Source organism: Hippopotamus amphibius, chromosome 8 (genome assembly GCF_030028045.1).
Source record: "Hippopotamus amphibius kiboko isolate mHipAmp2 chromosome 8, mHipAmp2.hap2, whole genome shotgun sequence".
Taxonomy (NCBI): Eukaryota; Metazoa; Chordata; class Mammalia; order Artiodactyla; family Hippopotamidae; genus Hippopotamus; species Hippopotamus amphibius.
In genome coordinates, this window is record NC_080193.1 from 76,689,483 (window position 1) to 76,712,512 (window position 23,030).

The 23,030-nt window shown below is 39.0% G+C and overlaps 1 protein-coding gene and 1 pseudogene across 10 annotated transcripts in view; one reads left to right on the forward strand and one right to left on the reverse strand.

Annotated features, from left to right (window-relative positions):
- LOC130859023 (DIS3-like exonuclease 2) overlaps positions 1-23,030 on the reverse strand; it is a 386,474-nt gene that overhangs the window by 153,579 nt on the left and 209,865 nt on the right. The window lies entirely within an intron of this gene.
- On the forward strand, positions 16,540-16,670 carry LOC130859770 (U4 spliceosomal RNA; annotated as a pseudogene).

Sequence of the window (23,030 nt, forward strand, 5' to 3'; positions counted from 1 at the left end):
AAAAAATAAAAAATAAAAAACAAACAAACAAAAAAAATACTTGTTGAACTGAAACTGAAATGTTAGAGTTGGTGGTGGGAAAGTTTTGTTCCACCTTCAATCACCATAACAACAGCATAAGAAACTGAAAGAATATTCCTCTAGTCAAAATCAAAAAGAATACTCTGTTAGCTTGATGGGGGCCATAGTTTACTGATTTACTTGGAGAACTGACCAGGAAGTTCTATTTTCTTAAAATCAAATGTCTCTGGGTGTTTTGAGACTTTTATTTCTACGAATGAATGATAATGCCCATTAAAACATTTCCGACCTCAAACCGATTCAGCCATATGTGACAGAGTAAAACTTTAAGCCTTCAATTATTAGTTTGTAAATGTCTTTTCTGAGAAGGCCCACACATCACCTCTGAGAAAAACTTTAGACTAGCCTGTAAGCACTCAAACCAATTCCCTACTACACTTTTTAAAGAAAATCTGCTCTTAAACCAGAAACATAAAAGTCTAAATTGAAACAGCTCTATGGAATGGTACTCAGGAAGGCTTGCAGGAAGACACACCATCCAAACATTATTCTTGATAAGGGGTCAGCAAATTACAGCTTACAGACCAAACTGGGTTTGCCACCTGTCTCTGAATGGCCTGCAAGCTAAGAATGGTTTTTATCTTTTTAAATGATTGAAAACAAAAATAAGAAGAAAACTGTTATTTCATGACACGTGAAAATTATATGAAATTCAAATTTCAGTATACATAAATGCAGCTTTATTGGAACATGGTCATGCTTTTTGGATACAATGGCAGAGCCGAGTAGAGTAGTTTTGACAGGGACTATATGCTAAAATATCTATCTGATCCTTAGCAGGAAGTTTGCTGATCCCTGTTTTAGATCAATGTTTCCCAATGTACCAAATAAGTGTTTTAAATGTTTTTAAAAGGTCTTGTGATTAAATCAATTTTAAATTGTAGGACTTCTCAGAGCCTTCAATATGCTGGTATCACATACTTCTTGCCAGACGCATTTGATCTTGGCACTTTTCTGGGGCACAGAATCTCCCAGACACCTTTGGAAGGTGATAAACTGCATTGAAACACCTTGCACAGGCCTCCAGTGAAGTCCTTCCTTACCACCACGCCTACCCCATGGAATACTGCAATAAGCCAACAAAACGGCTATGCTATTCGCTGCAGGGAAGCTGATGAGGGCCTTGTTTATTAGATATCACTCAGTGCCCCTCTAATGAGCACTTACAGAGCAAGTTTATGCAGTGCAAGGACTCACTCTTCTCTTGAGTTGATGGTCTGCTTGTACCTTACACACGTGAATTTTATCCTTTTAAGTTTCCTTCTTTGGTTTGGCTGCTAGGAAACTCAGAAGAACATGTGTCATCTGTTTCAAGAGGATCTCATTTGTAGTTTGAATTCTGTGAACTAACCTTTATGTTGGGTGTGCCTAATTTTCCTATTCATATGTTCCTTTTGCCCTATAGCCGAATTGAAAAATTATTCATTGCATTATATGTATATCTGCAAGTTGCCTTAAATCATTAAAAAAATTAGGGTATAAAAACATACACACATATATTGAGAGGTTACAACATTTCAGAATCATATTGAGGAGATGCTGGAAGAAAGAGAGACATTCAGTATAGGCTACTAAGAGAACTAACTTCTAGACAGAGCAAAACTCGGAGAGCTGCCAGCAAGTATTTGTACTGTAGCAGTGGACTCCAAACTTGCTCTCTCACTATGGAAAATTGGGAGAAGCAAGGGAACAGTGAGTGACCCTGACAAACCCCAGTCCTCAGTGCTGAGAGCCAGTGATTTAATCTGTTGTCATCGCCACAATTACGAATCGGCCACGATGTAGTGCATGAGGGCTCCTCCTGGTTGTGGGCCACTGCGGCTGCGAGCTGCTGGCCTCAGCACTTGGGAGCCTGGCCCCACAGGGGCAGTGCTCTGTGCAGCTGTTACACTCTGTTAACATGCTTGGGATTTTACTGGCTCCTTTTCTGGAAGGCTTTGGTCTCACAACCTGCAGGGAGCAGCCTGGCCTGCCAGCTTTTAGAACCTGTGAGACCAAATATTTAAAGAGTTCCGCAACAATGGTTAGAAAGAAGCTAACCCTGACCCACAGGAAATAGTGCCAGGTGGGGGAGGGAAAGAATGAGGCTCCAGTGCATGAGGCTGCAGAATTCCAATTCAGAGCAGCATTATGTAACCACAATTTCTGAAGGCACGGGACCCAAGGGTTTAGTAGAACTTTTTAAAGTGACAGAAAACTTCAAAGATTGTTTTACTCAAAGCCATTGGTCGGGAAAAAAGAACACATTTAGAATAACCAAAAGCCTTCTATAATCCCTTATGACCTGGCCAAGAATCCCAGGAAATAACAAAAGCACAGAAAGAACTTCTGTTCCTCTGTCACTCACACAGTCTTTCTCTGACCTTGCGCCCTCTTCCTCCTCAAGGCACCAACATCTCTACCTCCTTGCAGCTGGAAGCAGCTGTCTAGTCTCCAAAGCAACGTTTACTCACCACGTTGTCACAGTTTACCTCACTGGATTTTGGCCATGGCCCCTACCACATCACAGAAATTGTTCTCCCCAAGGTCATGGTTGCTGCCAGATTAATCATCTTAAAGCATGCGTCTGGTCAAAAACCTTCATCAACTCCTTACTGAGTAAAACAGAAATTCAGCTTAGAATTCAAAGCCTTTCATGATACAGTCCCGACCTGTATTTTTCTAGTCAGATTGCACACTCCCAATGTGTACCTTATGTGCCAAACTTTTCTCTACACTCTCTGGTCCCTGAAACACTGTTCATGCTGTTTGTGACATTATGACATTTACCCCACCAATCTCCAATGTCTAAGACCTACCTAGCTTTTAAAGGCCTGGCTGCAATGCCATCTTTTTTCAGGGAACTTCGTGGCTCCAGAGAGAAGAAGCTGCATCTCCCCAGCTGCCCTGCCCATGCCTGCAATCTGCCCCAATCCAATGGCACTGACCACTGCCCCCAGCACACGGTGGTTACTTATGGACGTCTCATCACTGTGACAAAGCTGGGAGCTCCTCAAGGTCTGGCTCTGATACTGACCTATCTGTGTATCTCTTTCAGCACACTGAAGGCACACATGGAATGAACAGCCGATGGAGAAGTGAATGAAAAAATGACCAAAGGGCTCTCTGTAGCACTTTTCCGTTCAATTTTGCCACTGTGTCTTGGGAAATACATTTAGGATTAGAACTCATGACCTCCTGGCGTCCAACCCTGTGGTCACACCACAGTGTTATTGTTTCCAAGGGTGTCCTTTTCTGTCTTTATCCCATCTTCTTTTCTCATAAAACAGTGTTTTACAAACTGCGGTTCAGGGACCATTTCCAGACTAACAAAATTTATAGAGGCCCTCCTCTGTCCGTGACTCTGGATTTGTATTCTTGCTAGCAAGCAACTCTGGTGAGGAGGATCTGTGTCAATGATGGTGAATGGGTGAAAAGAGATGGAAAATATTTAAGAAATAACCTTGAGAGGATAAAGAGTACAATTTTTACTCACTTTCTTAGATTAGATGATATCAGGGTTTATATAGAAACCAGTAAATTTTATGTAAACTGGAGCAGGAAAAATAACTAAAGAGCTGGAGCATTCAACCATGGTAACATGTCTCTACAGAGCACCATGTGGAGAGTCCAGCCAGATGGGTGCTAGCATGAACCAGTCAAGTCAGATGCTGAATTCACCTGAGCTTCCCTTGCACACTGACTTTCCTCAGGGACAGGCCGACCTCTCTTCTCGAAGGCAGAGGAAGCTGGGAACATCATTCAAACCTGAATCAGCCCCCCTCAGTGTAGTGGGGCTGTACCTTTTATTTTTTCTGATGGCAGCTGTGGCTATGTTAATACTCTTTCACTCAGCCCAACTGCCACAACAGATGCTAAAAAGTCTGACACAAATCACAGATTTTTCAGAACAGAAAAAGACTAAGGTCTTTTTAAAGCAGAAAGATATCTTGGTCCATTTGTCCCTCCACTCCCCCCTAGCGATGACACATATGAGGCGACAGAGTGAACAGAAAGAAAGGAGGCAATGCTCTGGGCAGGCTCTTATCGCTCAACTAGGGGTTCTTAATCTAGAGTCCGCCAAGGTCTCCCTCAAGCTTTAGCAAAATTCTAGATCAAGTGAATGTAGTGATTGGGTTACTTAGCAAAGGACTGTGATAAGATGAGAACAGAATCAGAAATATCTGAAATGGTCTCCCTTGTTATATTCATTTACTCTCCCACTCATTGAACCTTTCGCCATCCTGCGCCTCTTTTCCTACTCCGAAAAAACAACTCCCTGGAGTAGAGGCCACAGGACAAGGCTGGCCTGGTACCCTGGCAGCCAGAGGCCAAGGCATGGGACAGGAAAGCCATGGTTTAAACTTAGAGAATATGTTAAAATTAACTTTCTTCCCCTCAATTTTCATTTTGAACAATGTTAACCTTTTAGGAAAGTTTAAGGAACAGTAAAATTAACTTCCATATACCTCTCGTTAAGATTCATCAAATGTCAACACTTTGCCATATGTGCTTTATCTTTCTCCTCCCCTGTCCCTCCCTTCATATACCTAGCTTTTTATTTTTTTACATCTGAACTATGTTAAATTATGTAGCACAGATCGTGATACTTTACCCCTCCATTCTTTTGCATGCGTTTTCTAAGAATAAAAGCATTCTTCTACAGAACCAGAATACTACCACCACAGTTAAGATTAATTCCCTGTATCCAATTTACAGATCATATTTAAGTGTCTTCAATTGTCTCACAAAAGTCTCTTTAGCTTTTTGTTTTCCTCCTGATCTCGGCTCTAATCAGGGTTTACACTGTATTTGGTAGTCACGTCTCTTTAGTCTGTTTATATGAACCCCTCTATCTTTACTTATTATTTTTTTAATATAACACTGCTTTTTTTTTTTGAAGAGTCCAGGCCAGTTGTCTTATAAAATGTCTAATGTTCTAGATTTATCAGCTTGTTTCCTCATGGAAGGAGGAAGAAAGGACAGAAATAAATCAAACATGGCAAAATTAATCTTCACTGAATTTCCAACAAACAGAAAGTGAGGTTTTAAGTCTTGACTAGATTCAGGGTGAACTTTTACCATGAATACTTCACGGGTGATAGTGTGCACTTTGTACTGCATTCCTTCAGAAGGCACAAACTGTCAGCTTGCCAGATTTGATTTGCTAAGGTGCTAATAGCCAGATCTTTCTATTGTAAGGCTATCTTTTACTCTTTATAATTAATAAGTAGTCTGTGCAATAAGACTTTTAGAATGTGAATATCCTGTTCTCAAACAACCTTTTGGTCAGTGATTTTAGCTTCCACTGATGATTTCTGCCTGAATCAATCATAATTTTGCAAGCTGTAAAATGGTGCTTTTCTAATCCTATAATACCTTCTGTATTTATTAGTTGACTCTTCTGTCAAGAGCTTTTCTGCTCTGACCCTGCTTTTTTGGTTTTTTGTTTTTGGTTTCTTTTTGAGTATTATTACAGACACACTGACTTTAAAAATATTAAATGTATTATAATCCATTACCATTACTATTTTTTCTGATACTCAGACTGTCCCAAATTAGGCTGGTCCTGGAGGCCCTTTCAAGTGATTCCCTGTGTCCTTGTGATGTGTCTCCACAAGCATTGCAGCACTTCTATGCTTTTTGGCACAGTAACTATTCCAGGCTCACCTTATACATTCCCTGCCCCAAACTAATAATCACCGTGTCCCGAAGGAGCCCAGCTTTCTTTCAGTGGGGAATGAATGTTATATAGAAACCAAGATAGGGTCCTAGATGGCTATGCTCATTACTACTCAGGTGACATTACTTCTAGGCCCTTTTAGTGAGCAGAATTAGAAAATACAGAGTTAAATCATACAAAATTGCTGATATTTGACGAGTTATGGCCTAAAACTGGCAGTTTCATGTGGTTCAACCTAGTATACTGCTTAAAAATCATGAATTCCTACTTATGCCTCCAACTGAACCCTAGCACTACAGATTTCTTCCTCATCTCCCATTCTATATTTATATTTTTATTCTTCCACTGAGAACTTCAGCCCCAATGGCATCAATATTCAAAACAGTTTCAGAATTACAACCCTAATATCCACTAGCAGCAAAGTATCTATTAAGTTTAAGATTTCTTTGGAGTTTTATCCTTAGAATACAGTCACTAAGGATGTATGAAGTGCTCAAAAAGCCCAGTGCCCAAAAGTTCCTTGAATTCTTTTTTTCTCTGTGTGGTAATGCTATACATTTGATAAACATTAGGACCATTCATTATTGTCTTATGCCAATTTTAGAGGTTTTGCTTTTACTTTCTTCTAAATTTAATTTTATTGTTGAATACTTAAAACATTTAAATGGTTCAAAAGTTAAAGTATACTCAGAGAAGTCTTACACTCATCTCTATCCTTCTGCCTTATTCCTACCCCCTAGAGATAACTATTTCATCATTTTCCAGTTTATCTTTTTTTGTGTTTCTGCTTTTTTTCTGATATATATATTTTTCTTATTTTCTCTTTTTTCTTACACAAACAGTTGAATACTATACATTCTCTCTTGCAATCTGCTTTTTCCATTAACAATAAACCCTGGAAATTACTCCATATCAGTTAAGAGACCAGAAGCATAGAATTGACAGAGTTGGAAGTTCCTTAGAGTTCACCCTAGTCCCAATCTTATTCCCATAATATCTCCGAACCAAAATCAATCAGACAGATCAACCCACATCTTGAGTACTTAGGATAGAGGGATGGTGGAGTTCATTGCCTTATTAAGCAGGCCATTCAGTTTCAGAGACAAGTCCTAACTGTTAGAAACTACCTGCATACAGTGAATTGAAATCCAATTCTGAGAAACTTTATAATTCAGCCTCTTGTAGACACAAAGAATTAGCTGGACCCCTCTTTTGCCACGCAGCCTTGCAAACATGAATTTTCCCAAGAAATAGGCCCATCCCTTTCTTGTTCTAAATGGTTGGTAACTATATGTAACTGTAGCTTTTTTCATAAATTTTCACTTTAGAAAAAAATTTTCTTATTTATTTGGCTGCACCAGGTCTTGGTTGTGGCACTTGGGATCTTCGTTGAGGCATGAAGGATCTTAGTTGAGGCATGTATGCGGGATCCAGTTCCCTGTTCAAGGATCGAACCCAGGCGCCCTGCAGGGGGAGCACGGAGTCTTAGCCACTGGACCACCAGGGAAGTCCCAATTTTCACTTATTTTGTGTCAAGAACAAACTGAAGTTGTAGGAACCAGTAGAATGTCAATGTGAAAAAGGTATCACAGGTTAAGAGAAAGAAGGCCAGAATTCCTTCGTTCAATATTTATGGGCATTTGCTGCTCTAGGTGTCTGGGACACATTGAGAACAAAAAATCCTACCCACTTACATTCTAGTGGTGGAGGAGACAGAAAATAAACAGTTTTGTAATTAAGTGAAACATTAGAACAGAGTAGGGGTGCGGGGGTGAGTTGGAAGCATTAGAACAGAGTGGGGGTGCGGGGGTGAGTTGGAAGTGCTAATTACAATTAGAAATAGGATAGTCAGCCTAGGCCTCAATGAGATGATGACTTGAAGATGACATGTGAAGATGACTTGAAGGAGGTGAGGAGTGAGCCACGGGCTTTATGGGGGAAGAAAGACTTGGGCAAAAGGAAGAGTTAGTGCAAAGGCCCAGAATCCACCAAGTTAGTTTACCTGAAGGCCCTGAACTACTAGGCAGAACTCAACCAAGAGAGTTGTTATGTAGATCAGGAATGGCTTGGCCTCTGCACTCTGTTACTTCCCGTCCAAGAAGGCTTAAACCTAGGTTTGCAGGTGTTCAGAACGCAGCTCTGCACAGCTAAGGGAGCAATGAGAGCAGTCAGTCCCACCGAGTCCAGAAAGTCCTTCTACCTGAAGCACTCTCTGAATATCTCTCTCTCTTCTTTTACCTCTGGTAGTAGTGTTTTCCTATAACCCAGATTTAAAATATCATGTTGAGGTTACTTTAAAACAGGCTAGAAGAATATTGATGGATACAGAATAAGTTTTAAAATTGGACAAAATGAAGTAGCAGTAAGCTTACAGGAAATACTACCACAGAGGGATCAAATATCTAAGCCCCTAAACACAATGTTAAGAGTTTAGGCTTAACCTTCACCAATGTACAAAATCTTCACAGAGTATAAACATATCAGAGGTCTTCACTTCAATACATCAGAAACTTGCTCTCGTTAAAAACACTGTTTCTTCTACATCTCCTAGAAGTCATCTCTTGAGAAGTGATTCTCTTAGAATTATAATAATGGTGGGTATCATTTTTTACTCTCATGTTATGGATGGGGAAACTGAGGCTAAGAGAGATTAAGTAATTTGCCTAAGTCCACAGAACTATAGAACTTTGATTTAATGGTACAGGAATTCAAAAGGGAAGGTGTTACAAGAAGTCAATTAAGCCAAGAAGTATTTCAAATGGAAGCTGACATCTCTTCTAGTTACCCTCAGTTCCATACTTTATCTTAAGATTTAAACACCCCAGAAGCATTTTGGCTGAACTACTAATTACTCCAAATGTCTTTGAGAAAAGTTTCTCTATGGATGACTAAGTTTACAATGACTTCATTTTTAGGTACTGAATCCAAATCTGACAGCTTTTCACCCTCAACCTGAAAATCCACATACAGAGTTCTAACATCAAGTTTATTCAAAAATGGATATTCTTCAGTATGTCAGAGAAAGTCAAGTCCTAAATATTTTCATTTGGAAAGGGTATCCAAAAATAGGAAAAAGTAGCCAAAAAAGGAACATGAGTAGATATATTTTCACTTTAAAATATTACACTTTTAAAGTTTTTTTGCAATCTCCAGAACATGGTTAATATATTAAAACAGAAAATGTAACCAAATTTTAATATGATTTTATCAGAGACAAACACAATGGTAAAGGCCAGCATTTAATGGTTTTAAATTCTACTGGATGGAATTAAGAACAGTCACAAAGTCAAGGAATTAACTATGTCTAGACATCTCTCCTAGATGTCTATTTGAGGAACAGTATTTTTTTTCCTCATCCTTTGAATTCCCAAGCTAGGAATTCAGAACCTGCTGTTGAAAGGATCATCATCCTTAATTCTCAATCCATTTATCAGGCTAAAATGCAAATGTAAGTGGTGAATACATTTCAACAGCCCCTGAGATCCAAAGAGCCTTCTCAGGGAGCATGCTGAGCTAACTGGGGAAGGGTTAAGCCACCCCTATTTTTCAGATCTGAAAACAGTTGTTCTGATATGAGAAGAATCATTACAATGGTGCCAGCTCCCTTCTATAAAAGCTATACACATTTTTTGCACAACTGTATGATTGTTATGGCAACCATAAAAATGGAACTATCATTCTTCAAATTACACACTACCCATACTGGATTACCTACGTACGTTTGTTCTTCCACATCACCCAGAATTTCTTTTCAGAAAGTGCTATGTCTGTCCTATAGATGTTTAGGAGCAAGATAAAGTGGTTTCTTTCAAAGGGAGAGTCCATAACAATGAATCTTTCAAAGGCCTAGTTCTTCAAGGATTCTAGGACTTCCCTGTCAAGCCTTTTAATCCCATGGTCACTGCGAGGCCTCAAAATATTTCCCCTAGGGGCAAGGAAACTGCCTGGAAAATGTATTCCCCAAATGATTGTTTTTTATTAAGAGCATAATTAAAGCACCATGAACGAGCTTTATTAGACTCTCCACAATTCTGCAAAGTACTGAGAACACTTTACTAGAGTCTCAGTTTAGAGAGATGAGGGACTTGTTTAAGAAGTACATACATGCACTTTAAATTTATTGCTGAAAAAAATAACAACATGAATATATCAAACAAAAATGTCAAAATAAATTTCAGCTATATTTTAGGATGATCGGGGCTCTCTTATTAAAGCGTGTGAATTCTTTCCTCTCACTAATGAGGAAGCAAACTCTAGACTTGTATGTCTTTTAAACATTATTTTGGGGCCAAAATTCTGTTTCATTGTTCACAGAGATGATTCTATAGAGAGATAGACAGATTTAAAACAAAAAACAAAAAACAAGCAGCCTGGTAGTAACTTCCTGGCTGATTTTAATATTAAATACTCAGATTTTAGATGAAAATGTGTCCATAACTACTGTTTGCTCCAGAGTTTCCAAATATGGCACTGAAATTCACCTAGTTTTCCTTTCTCAAAAAACAAAACCAAGCACCCAGAAAGTCTCCCTATGAGGTGGACAGGGCAAGTCAAGTTCTAATGCAGACCCTAGTTACAGTAGGCACTCCCTTGGCCGCAGGGTGCAGTGAACCAGGGATGCTACTTCTCCACTCCCACCCCATCTTCAAGAAAGAAGGAGCCCCCAAGTGACCCCAGACGACCCCATCCAAAGCCTACACTTCTCCCTGCACTTTCAGGGTTCAAGTTACCTAGCACGCTCCCTCTGTCTCAGCCCAATCCCTATCATCCACTCTTTACCAAGTCTTGGACTGGCCCCGAATTCATAATCCCACCCTCGCTTCCTAGTGAATAAACTCTCCAGCTGGACCCCAGTCTCCTCTCCTGCCTTTCAGATCCTTTAGCATTTGACTATCAGGATAAAGTTCCTAAAACACAGCATTAGATTATGCTCCTTTCTCAAAAATCCTCACTGGCTTCCAGCTATCCTGACATTACAGTCCTCAGCTGGGCATTCAACATCCTCCATCCCTACTTAAGATGACTTATCTTCATTAACATGGGGCCTTAGTAAGCCAATTCTACTAAATTATCCTGAATTAGTGATTGGTGTAGATCCATCGTCTCTTCTTCCAGACTTTATTTTCTTTGATGGAAAGGACGATTTCTTTCAATTATGTATTTTTCAGTTCCAACAATACCTATTTCAGGGTCTTGCAAATAGTAAGGATAATAAATACTTACTGCATTGAATCTCTAATTGGGCTCCTTAAACTCTAACCACAGGAAAAAAAAGGCTGGGGCTGTGGTAGAGCTAATAGTCCCTTTACCAGAAACACCATCTATCTGTGAGAGAAGAATTCACTTCAGGTGATGCCTCGGGTCCTCTAGCTATGGCCTGGGAATACAGGCCTAGAGTATTTTCTAGGTTTGGAATCCAAGTCCTTTGGACTATGAATATACTGATATGCAAGGGTAGAGGAAAGGGGGCCAAAGAAAGGGGGTAAGACGGAATAGTATTTGAGGGCAGAAGGCAGTTTGAGATTTTTACTCTACCTATGCCTTAAACATCTTTTTGGTAAGGCAATGTGCCTTAATGCTTACCAGAAAGAAAGAAGGGGCAATATTTTATCAAGCACAGTATATGCTAAATCTGTGTAAGCATTACATATGCTATTATATTTAACCCCTGCCACAACCTCATGAGAAACACAGTAACTGTACATTCCTTTTAATTTGTAAAGAAAGAAAGGCTCATAGAATTTAAGTAACTTGCCCAAGAATACAAACCTAGCAAGCTGAATCTGTCTCTAAAGCCTACATTCTAGTATTTCACCCCTGTGACATCAGGGTCACTTAAAGTTTTCAAACTCCTGGCACAGAAAAATAGCCAGTGGCATCACGCATGAAGGTGGGAGGGAACAGAGAGATGGTAGACTGTTATCTGTCTTGAGGCTCCCTCGCCCAAACCAGCATGTAACCCAAAGCAGGGCAAGCTGATTCTCACCCTACAATTCGGAATTAGGACAGAGAAGGGAGAGAGAGAGAAGGAGGAAGTATGTGAGGGGAGAAGAGGGAGAGAGGAACCAGGCTCACTCTGGGTGACTGTGGCAGCTCTTAGGGAGCAGCCATCCCTCTGAGGAGCAGGACGCAAAAGAGGCCAGTGTGAGTGAGGGGAAGCCAGTGTGCAGAGTGTGGGAGGCAGGGATGACGCGAGAAGCCTCTCTGGGTTTCCTGCCTCACTGCAGTCCCTGGTTCCCTGCCCTTGGATTCTGGGAGTCACCACAGGATCCTCAACAAATTCCCCTTTTTGCTTAAGTGAGCTCCAGTGGTTTCTGTTATTCAGGACCAGAAGTCTTAATTAATGCAACAGCTGTGGAAAGTTTCCTAGAACGGCTAACTCGTCGTGGCTTTCTCTAATGCCTTCTCCTTAGCAAGCCATGACGGGACATTACAGCCGATGCTTCCACAATGCCCACTCCTGGGGGCACGAGGTGTTGGGAAGCAGAGGGAGGGCATGGCAGCGTATCAATATCAAGTTTCTTTCTTCCTTTGTTTCTTTGTTTCTTCCTTTCTCTTTCTTTCTTTCTTTCTTTGGGGGGGGGGGGGGCGGCACACCACGAAGCATGTGGAATCTTAGTTCCCCAACCAGGGATCAAACCCATGCCCCCTGCAGTGTAAGCGCAGAGTCTTAACCGCCAGACCGCCAGGGAAGTCCCTCAAGTTTCAAAAACAAATTTTTAGAAAGATTGCTTCTGTACTCAAATTACACAAAGTACAATGCTATAATATTTTTTGGCCAGTAGGGATTTAAAGAAGGCTCTAACTTCTCCTTTCTCAACATGGGGAGGGGAAGTATGCGGTGTTTTTGATTGATTTGGTTGTTTTTTTGACTGATTTTTTAAAATGTTTATCAAGGGTGTGGGTTTAAGGTGGAGACACATGGAGATGGTGGTCAGAGATTCCTAGACTGCAGAACTGAATACAAGACCAAGCTTTGGCCCTCTCGGCCATGTGACCCTGGGCAAGGGACTACACTCATCTGAGCCACAGTTTCTTCATCTGTAAAACAGGGATAATTGTTTCACACGATTGTTTTAATGATTAAATATGGTAATACTTAAGTATAAAATAATTAAACATATAAAAAGGTATCAAAGATGCACTCAACAAATTATATGTTTTGGTATATGTATATTTGCCACATTAACAACAAAGCTAAATGAAAACTTCAAACTTTTACATGTTACTTTTCTTTATCCTGGATTTTTTTGGCTGAGCATTAATGGAGATGATCTATTACTAGGGAATCGATCTTTCTCTTGGTATGTCCTCAGCGTGTATGAAGCCCAAGGCAAAGACGACAGGAAAGGGACACCCAGTGTGTGCCTACTACATGCCCAGCACTGTCTCAGGTCTGACCAACAGTTAAGATTATGCTAGTGATTTAATGTTTTCAAAGCAACTCTATTTCAAAAAGAAACGATTAAATGTGGCTATAGAAAAGGATAATTGAACACACATTTAAAGTATTATTATGCTTGTGGGAACACTCCTATCCTAGGAATTCTAATTACATCTGTAAGACCACAGGAGAACTGTTTAAACAATCACAATTTGAAACTCTTGATTCTCCCACATACAAACTTTGGTATAATTCCACTAGGTCACCTCTTAGGCAAAAAGATTATAGAGCAACTTTACATTTGCACACTATCAGTAAATGTATGTAACAAAACCAATTTTTTCACACATATAACAGGACTTCTATGCACATCAGCGTCCTCCTCTGAAAGTTACAAAGGGACTCTGTACACTTATTCACGTAATGCCACAACCGCTCAGAAGGTTTCTGGAATTCTTTAAGGACTACTTTCTAAGCCAATTCATGAGCTTCACAAGAAAATCAGTTTTACTACTTTATAATTATACTTTATTTTTTTTGAAGTTGTATTATCCAGCTTGATCACCCACCTGATTTACCACTCTTGGCTCTAAAGTGACTTGGCTGTTTCCAAAAATCAAATGCACTCTCAAAAGATGAAGATTTGCCATTGTTGAAAATGTGCCTTAGGCTCCAAAGGCAATTTCCGAAGAGGAGTCCAAAAATGTGTATGGCTCCTTACCCGCTGCCTGCCAGAAAGCTCAAATCCTCCTCATTCTCAAAAACATCTTCAGGACCCTGCTTCTGTCAAGCCCCCTCTCACCACCTCTGGCACAGCAAAGCTCCTTGAAAGCAATGTTTGTACTTAGCGTCCCTACTTTCTCATGTCCCTTCCACTCCTCTATGGACTACAATCTGCTTGGCTCTCATCACATTGTCATAAGACAAAGAAAAGGACTTGACAGTTAAAGGTAATGACTTCTGTTCCGGAGCACAGGGGAGCTTACCCTTGCTTAGAACCTGTCACCAACTATGCCTTTTCTTTAACTCTCCTTATATCCTCCTTTCTGCAGCCTGCTCCCCACCTTTTCCTAAGAAGTTTCTACCCTTTAAACTTTGGAGCTCTTCACAGTCCATCACTGGTCCTCTTTCCTTTTCTGACTATAAGCTTACTAGGTATATTCATTCACTTTGTGGCTTTAACTACTAACTACTTCATGCACCTAAAAAGGTATCTGCAGCCCAGATTTCTTTCCTGAGTGCCAGGCTTGTTATTTCTGCCTCTTGGATATCTCCTTTTGGTTATATTAGGCACTTAATATCCAAATTTTACCCATCTTCCCCAATCCAAACATTTTGTTCTTGCCCTCTCATTCACAATCTCAGACTTTCCTGAACTTACCTCAGCCTAAGGTTACAGACACAAGTTCAAGGGCCATACAGACATACTCCCTACTGAAAGGTCTTCTCAGAGGATGTCAGTAACAGTGTTAATTGCTTTTTCTTCTTTTTCTTTTTTAAATAATAATAAGACAAAAGCCTGTGGAAATCCTCTTCATCCCTCATGACCAAGTTCAAAGGTTACCTGGCTTTAAAGTTTCCTTCTCCAAAATTAATTACTTTCTTGTCTCTGTTCACCTGATGCCTCTTTTTTAAAGAAAATTTAAACTTTAATTTTGAGATAATTGTCGATTAATACATAATGGGAAGAAAGAATAGACAGATGCTATCTACCTTTTACCTAATTTCCAATGGTAAAATTTTACAAAATTATAGTACAATACCAAAACCAGAATGTTGATATTGATACAACGCACTGACCTTATTTAGATTTCCCATTGTTACTTGTACTTATGAAGTTCTCAACAATTTTATCACATGTGTAGGTTCACATAAGCATCACCTCAGTCAAGACAGAGAACACTATTATCATCTCAAGAATCCTTCAAGTTGTCTTTTAATAATAATTATACCCAACTCCCACCTACCCTGCCTCCCTCAGTCCCTGGCAACTACAAATCTATTCTCCACTTGCAAAATGTGTTTTTCCTAAAAAGTGATATCAATAGAATCATACAGATGTAAACCTTTCAGATTGGCTACATTCAGCATATTTCCTGAAGATTCATGCAGTTGTTGTGTATATCAAGAGTCCATTCCTTTTTGTTGCTGAGTATTATTCCATGATGTGGATGTACCACAGCTTGTTTAACCATTCCCCCATGGAAGGAAATCTGGGTTGTTTCCAGTTTGGGAATGTTATGAATAAAGCTGCTATGAAAATCTGTGTACAAGTTTTTGTGTGAACCCTAAGTTTTCATTTTTCTGGGATAAATGCCCAGGAGTGCAATTACCAGGCTGTATGGTTGGCTACGTTTAACTTTTTAAGAAACTGCAAAAGTGTTTCCACTGTGGCTATGCCATTTTACATTTCCACCAGCAATGTGTGAATGAATTACTTTCTCTGCTTGCTCATCAGCACCTGGTATTGCTTGGAACATCTCACCAACTTTGGTTTTTCGTTTTCTTTTAGCCATTCTGATAGGTATGTACTGGTATTTCATTGTGGACTTAATTTGCATTGTCTAGTGGCTAATGATATTAAATATCTTTCTGTCTGTGCATTTGCCATCTGTAGCACATGGCTTCTGCCCATTTTCTAATTGGATTGCTTTTATACTGTTGAGTTTTAAGGGTTCTCTATGTATTGTAGATACTAGTCCTTCGTAGAATATGTGGTTTGCAAATATTTCCTCCCAGTCTAGTTCATCTTTTCATCCTCTTAACAGGGTCTTTCAAAGAAAAAAACTTTTCATTTTAATAAGAACCAATTTATCAATCTTTCCTGATATGGACTGTGCTTTTTGTGCCAAGTCTAAGAACTCTTTACTAACCTTGTATCATGCAAGTACTCTATGCTCTTATCTATAAGTTTTACAGTTTTACAATTTATATTTAAGTCCATGATGCATTTTGAATTAATCTTTGCTTAAGGCATGAGGTTTAGGTCAAGGTTCATTTGTCTCTGTATGCCCAGTTCCTCCAACACCACTTCCTGAAAGGCTATCCTTCCTCCACTGAATTCCTTTTGATCCTCTCTCAAAAATTAATTGGGTATATTTGCGTGGAACTAATTCTAAGCTTTCTATTCTGTTTCATTAATCTATGTGCCTATCCCTTGTAGGTTTTTTGTAGATGATCTTTATCAAGCTGAGGATGTTCCTCTCTTTGTCTAGTTTGCTGAGAGTTTTTAGTATGAATGTGTGTTGGATTTTTTCCAAATGCCTTTTCTGTAATAACTGATGTGATCATACAATTTTCAATTTTTTTATCCTGTTGATATGATAGATTACATGTATTGATTTTTAATAATAGTTTTATTGAGATATAATTCACACACCATAAAATTCACCCTTTCATAATGCACAATTCAAGCTCTGCGCAGTTGCAGTATTGTAGCCAATGAGGTTTATCCAAGGCATGATTATTGCTAATTGAAAATAAATAAAATGTACAATTTAGAGGCTTTTAGTGTACGCAAAGAGTTGTATAATATACTCATTTCCATTACCTAATTTTATAATATTTTCATCACCCGAAACAGAAACTCCATACCATTAGCAGTTACTCCATGTTTCCCCTTCCCTATAGTCCCTAGCAACCACTAATTGACTTTCTTACCTATCATACACTATGTGGCCTTTTATGTCTGGTTTCTTTTGTTTGGCATTATGTTTTCAAGGTTCATCCATGTTGTAGCATATATCTGTACTTCATCCCTTTTCATGGCCAAAGAATATTCCAGTGAATGAATATACCACATATTGTTCTATCCATTCACAGTTGATGGACACAGGTTGTTTCCAATTTTTTGGCAATTATGGAAATGCCATTATGAACATTCATGTTCAAGTTCCTGGGTGGATATGTTTTTAATTCTCCAAGAGCCAAATGGCTCATAACCTCTACGTTTAACCCCTTAAGGAAATGCCAAACTGTTTTCCAAAGTGGCTGCACCATTCTACATTCACACCAGCAGCATATGAGGGTTTTCAATTTCTCTGCATCCTCATTTACACTTGTTATCTGTATTTCTGATTATAGCTATCCTAGTGGGTGTACAGTGTTATCTCATTATGGTTTGCATTTTCGTAATGACCTATGACGCTGAGCATTTTTTCATGTGCTTATTGGCTATTTGTATATCTTCAAATTGTTTGCTCATTTGAAAACTGAGTTCTAAACATATGGACACCAAGTGGGGAAATCGCGGGGGGGGGGGGGGGGAGGGGATGAATTAGGAGACTGGGATTGCCATATATACATTACTAATAAGAAAAAAAAATCAAATTGTACACTTTAAATATAAGCAGTTTACTTTATGTCAATTGTATCTTAATAGAGGTTCTTAAAGAAAAAAAATTAAAACTGAGTTCTATTAAGTTGTAAGAGTTCTTTATATATTCTGGATACAAGTCCCTTATTAGATACATAATTTGCAAATATTTTTCGCATTCTGTGGGGTTTTTTTCCCCACTTTTTTGATGGTGTTCTTTGAAGAACAGGTTTTTAATTTTGATGAAGTCAAATTAATCTGTTGTTTTCTGTGATCATGTGTCCTTTGCCTAATCCAAGGTCAAAAAGATTTACTCCTATGTTTTCTCCTAGGATGGTTAGTTTTAGCTCTTACGTTTAGGTGTTTGATTCATTTTACATTAATTTTTGTATATGGTGCATTGATTTCTGAATGTTGAATCAGCTTTTCACACCTGGAATAGATAACAGTAGGTCACGGTTTACAATTTTTTAATTGCTGGATTCAATTTGCTAATATTTTGTGGAGTACATCTGCATCTGCATACCTCATGAGGGTACATCGATACTGGTCTATAGTTTTCCTTTTTTTATATACTCTTTGTCTGGTTTTGGTATCAGGATAATACTGGCTTCATAAAATAAGTTGGGAGGTGTTGCCTCCAATTCTATTTTCTGGAAAAGACTGTATAAAACTGGTATTGATCCTTCTTTAAATATTTTTTAGAATTCTCCCGTGAAACCATCTGGGCCTGGAGATTTCCTTTTAGGGAGCTTTCACATTATGAATTCAATATTTTTAATGGTTATAGGACTAGGCAGATTGTCTATTTCAATTTGGTTGAATTTTGGTAGTTTGTAGTCTTTGATGAATTGGTCCATTTCTTCTAAGTTGTAGAATTTATGAACTTCTTGATAAGGCTCTTGATTTACAAACTTCTTGTAGTATTCCCTTACAATTCTTTTAAGCTGCAATATCTGTAATGATGTCCCCTGTTTCATTCCTAACGTGATTTGTGTCTTTCCTGTTTATCTGTCAGCCTTGCTAAAGGTTTATCAATTTTATTGATTTTTTTCAAAAAACAAGTTTCTTGTTTGACTTTATTTTTTCCTATTTTTAATTTTATTGATTTCCACTCTTTATTTTTTCTACTTATGTTTTTTTTTTTCTCTTCTTTCTATAGGTGTTTGAGGTAAGTACTTAGATAATTGATTTGAGACCTTTCCTCTTTTTGATGTAAGCATTCAGAGCTATAAATTTCCCTCTCAACACTGCTTTAACTACATCTCAAATATTTTGATATATTTTCATTTTCATTCAGTTCTAAGTATTTTTAAAAATTTTTCTTTGAGACTTCCTTTTTGACCAACGGACTATTTAGAAGTGTACTGTTTATTTTCCAAAGGCCTAGAGATTTTCATGTTGCCCTTCTGTTATGCATTTCTAGTTTGTTTCTATGTGGTTAAAAAACATATTCTGCATGATGTCGTTTCTTTTATACTTGCTGAGGTTTTTTTTATGACTCAAGATATGGTTCATCCTGGTAAATACTCCACCATGCCAATAAAAAAAAAATGTATTTTGCTATTGTTGGGTGGAATGTTCTATATGCATATCTCAATTAGATCCTGTTGATTGTGTTGTTCAGATTTGTGTATCAATGCTGATTTTCTGATAAAGGTGTTCAAGTACCCAAATATAATTGTGGATCTATTTCTCCTTTCAGCCCTATCACAGTTTTTGCTTCATGTAATTTGAGACTCAATTGTTGGGTGCATATATATTTGAGATCATTATGTCTTCTAGGTGGAATGATCCTTTAAATATTAAAGTCCCTTTTTGTCTCTAGCAATTTTCTTTGTCCTGAAGTCTACCTTATGTGATAATAATATAGACACTTGATTTTCTAAATTAATATTTGCATGGCATATCTTTTTTTCATCCTTTTGCTTTAAACCTACCTATGTTATAGTATTTGAAATGAGTTTGTTGTAGACCTCCAAATGTTATATCATTTTTTAAAAATCCATCCCACCAATCTCTGCCTTTTAATTGGTGTATTTAGAACATTTACATTAAAGACAATCATTAATATTTTAGGGGTTAAAGTTATACAGTCTACCAGTATCAACATTTCATTACTTTGAGTGAGGTGCAGAAACCTTAATTCCACTTAGCTTCCTTTATCCTCTCCATATCCTAAGTATAATTATCTTAAGTATTTTTTCCATATAACAATGATCACTACATTAGTTGGTATTATAATTTATGACTTAAGAAACTCATGAAGGGGATAGTTTATATTTGCTCCTATTTTTACTCATTCTGATGTTCTTCTTTCCATTCTGAAACTCCAAGCCTTATGCTATCATTTCCTTTTTGTTTAGAGAACTTTCTTTAGTTATCCTTTCAGAATAATTTGTCTAGCAACAGAATCTCCTAACTTCCTTTTCTCTGAGAATTTTTTATTTCCTCTTCATTCCTGAAGGATATTTTTTGATGGAAATAGAATTCATGGTCAACAGCTGTTTTCTTTTAGTACTTGAAAAATATTGTGCCATTTCATTCTGGCCTCTATGGTTTCAAATGAGAAACTACCTACTACCATTTGAATTGCTGTTCCCCTAAAAGTAATGCATCCTTTCTCTTACTTTGAAGACTCTTTCTTCAAATTTAGTTTTCAGATGTTTAAAATGATATGTGTTGGCATCAGTTTCTTTGGGTTTATGCTGTTTGGGATTGTGATATTGTGACTTATAGTAAGTATATGTTTGGTCTTCATTCTTGTTTCTGGCACAGAGCTCCTAAAACCCTTGGAATTTCCTGAATGATAATAATAATAAAAGTGTCTTTTGGTCTTCATAACAAATCTCTTTCAAGCACACCTGAGTTTATGTTAATGAGATGAGTTCTGGAAACCATTTAAGGACAGGGTGCTGGTTGTCAGAGGAACCAACCATGTGATTAGAGAGCTGGAACTTTTAGCCCTATCCCCCCAACCTCAGAGGAGGGGAGAGAATGGCTGAAGATTGAGTTCAACCACCAATAGCCAATGATTCAATTAATCATGTCTATGTAATGAAGCTCCCAGAAAAACCCAACAGGATGAGGTTCAGAGAGCTTCTGGGTTGGTGTACATGTGGAGGTGCCAGGAAGACGGCATACCCAAAGAGGGCATAGAAGCTCTGCACTCCCTTTCCACATACCTTCCTTGTGCATCTTTTCCATTTGGATGTTCCTGAGCTATATCATTTCATAATAAACCAGTAATCTAGTCGATAGTGTCAGAGCTGAGTTAACTACAAGACACCTAGTGGGTGTTGCAGAACTGTTTGATGTGTGGAAAACACACACATCTGGTGTCAGAAGCGAAGTAGTACTGTAGTCAAGTATCGAGAGCAGAGGACACACAGGAGGAGTGTGCTTTTCTTTATGGGGTATGCTCAGCTTATTGAATCTGTGGGCTTGTCTTTGGCCAAATTTGGCACGTTATCAGCCATTATTTCTTTGACTGCTTTCCAGTCTCATTCACTCTCTCCTCTCATTTTGGGAATCCAGTGGTACAAATGTTAGCTCTTTTATTATTACCCCATAAGTTCTTGTTGCTGAGATTAGGTAATTCTGTTGTTCTGTATTCAAGCTCACTAATTCTATCCTGTCATCTCTGATCCAATATTGATCTCTGGATAGTTTTATATTTTGGTGATAGTATTTTTCACTTTAATATTTTCCATTTGGTTATTTTAAAAAATCTCTTCTTTGCTGAGATTTTCTATTTTTTCATGTTTTAAGAGAATTTATAATTAGTTAAAGCACTCTCATAAAGATTGCTTTAAAATCCTTGTCAGATAATCGCAACATCTGATTCATCTTGGTGTTGATGGCAACTATCTTTTCTCATTCATGTTGTGATCTTGGTTCTTTTTTTTTTTTAATTTTTTATTTATTTTATTGGCTGTGTTGGGTCTTTATTCCTGTGCACGGGCTTTCTTTTTAGTCACGGTGAGTGGGGGCCACTCTTCATTACGGTGCACGGGCTCCTTATTGCCATGGCTTCTCTTGTTGCAGAGCACGGGCTCTAGGCTCGTGGGCTTCAGTAGTTGCAGCACATGGGCTCAATAGTTGTGGCTCACGGGCTCTAAAGCGCAGGCTCAATAGTTGTGGCACACGGGCTTAGCTCCGCGGCATGTGGGATCTTCCTGCAGCAGGGATCGAACCCGTGTCCCCTGCATTGGCAGGCAGATTCTCAACCACTGCGCCACCTAGGAAGCCCGATCTTCTTGGTTCTTGTTATGATGAATGATTTTCAGCTGCATCCTAGACATTTTGGATATTACACTATGAGAGTCTGGATCCTATAATCTTTTTTTTTAAGTAAGCAGTTCCCTACAGAGGTGTAGTACAAGGGCCAGGTGTGCATGTTCAGCTTCCTGCGGGGTCCTGTTGCTACCAGTTCAGCAAAAGTGAAGTGCTAACGCACAGTGTCTCACTGCAGATGGTAGGTAGCAGTTCAGCTCTCCTTTCAGCCCCGCTGACATCTTCCCAGTGAAAGATGGGCACCAATTCACACTATTTCACTGCCTCCAATTATGGGTATAAGCTTAGCTCACCATTAAGCTCCACTGCCACCAGGAAGAGGAAAAGCTAAAGTCTGATATATACTGCTTTGTCACTACAGTTTGGGGGCAGAAGCTCAAATTGCTATTGACACTAGGAGAGGGAAGTAGGTCAGTGCCAACTATCCCTCTCCTGCCACTTCATTGTGGTGATCAGCCCTGACCCACCAAGTCTCTTTGCTGCCATGCAGGGATGGAGGCTCATCTCACCACAGGAACCTGGTGGTACTACTCTCAGGGGACAGTTGGAAAACTACCTACTTTTGCTGGACAAGGGATAGAAGATAAGCTCCACTCTCAGTTCTGCCAATGCTACGCATGCAGAGGAAACAGAACACAATCTGCCTCCACTGGATGGGAAATGGGTCAACTCCCTGCTTGGCCCCAGTGATGCTATCACAGTAGGAAAATTCGAGCATGCCTGCTTCCACTGAGAAGGGGAAGGAGGAAGAGTCCCTTACTTAGTACCACTGACACTACTCTGACAGGGGAATTAGAGCACCACCAACTGCTTTTCCTGTGCAGGGGGTGCAAGACTAGCTCCCTGCTCAGGTCTGCAGACTTTTCCCAAAGTAGGAATCAGAGTGTCACCTGCACGTGGCAGACAGAATGGAAAATTAAGTCACGGCATGGTTCCACAGACATTAACAAGTGGGGGGAACTGGAGCATTGCTGCATGATTTCAGGAAACGGTGTAGAATATTAACGTTGCTCAGCCCCACAGAAACCATGGGGGTGTGTGTGTGTGTGTGTGCGTGTGTCTGTCTGTCTGTCTGTCTGTCTGTCTGTCTTCTCCATTGGTATTTGGCTAGAGTATGGTAAGCATTGCTAAAATTGTTGATAGACCACCTTTTTCTAGGTCTTTTGGCTAGAGGATAAAGGTTTCTCTTGGAGATTATTTTTCCTTTGGAGATTATTTTTTCTCTTGGAGATTATTTTTCCTTGGAGATTATTTTTATTTTGCTTTTTGGCCATTCCAGGTTGGCAATTTCT